The 801-nt window shown below is 40.4% G+C and overlaps 1 protein-coding gene across 10 annotated transcripts in view; it reads left to right on the top strand.

The window, feature by feature from the left end:
* The window catches only part of tns2a (tensin 2a), a 62,664-nt gene that overhangs the window by 39,371 nt on the left and 22,492 nt on the right, over positions 1 to 801 (top strand). The window lies entirely within an intron of this gene.

Genomic DNA, 801 nt, shown 5'->3' on the forward strand with positions numbered 1-801 from the left:
AAACGGGGACACTAGACCTAGAGTTGTTCTTATTAGGGGCTGAGCCCCCCCAGGTCTGATCCTAAAACCCACCCCTGCTGCTACTTCCTACTCCACTCCACCTCAAGATAGAAAGTCCTAATATTTCAAGATAAAAAGTCCTAATATTTCCAGATAGAAAGTCTTAATATTTCAAAATAGAAAGTCCTAATAGTCCTAATATTTCAAGATAGAAAGTCCTAATATTTCATAATGTAATGTTTACTGAACTACTGACAGCTTTTGCTTTACTGCTCAAGGCTTGTTTCTGCAACAGCTCATTGAGAATCAGATACAACAAAAACTACTGAGGACATATTTTCCTTTGACATTGATGCAGTATTAAACGAGATCGCTGCAATGTAAGTTAATAGGATAATTGTCCAGCTTGTATTTACGTTCATAAAAGTGCTCGTTTAGCTGCTAACAGACTCAGATTAATATTCTAAGTGTCTGACAACATTTTGGAAAGGATTTCTAAGGAGATCGACCTTTCTGTTAAAGATTAAGATCATTTTTAAAACAAAAGTCTGCGAAATTGCGTTCGCTAAACGCACCAGACTCCATGTAAATAACCAGTGATTTTAGCATCGTAAAACACGGCTTCTAAAACCTCTCTGAGCACCGCTGGCTCTGGCTGCCTGGAGCCTGCGTGTATTGGGTGTGCGATTATCGGCTACGTTTTGTCAGTTTTTTCCCCCCTTTCATTCCAATTTCGGGTCTTTCAGTCATAGTGAAACCCGGGGATATTTCCGGGGACAGATCCAGCCGGGGACAGGTAGC

This window comes from Etheostoma spectabile, chromosome 7 (genome assembly GCF_008692095.1).
Source record: "Etheostoma spectabile isolate EspeVRDwgs_2016 chromosome 7, UIUC_Espe_1.0, whole genome shotgun sequence".
Taxonomy (NCBI): Eukaryota; Metazoa; Chordata; class Actinopteri; order Perciformes; family Percidae; genus Etheostoma; species Etheostoma spectabile.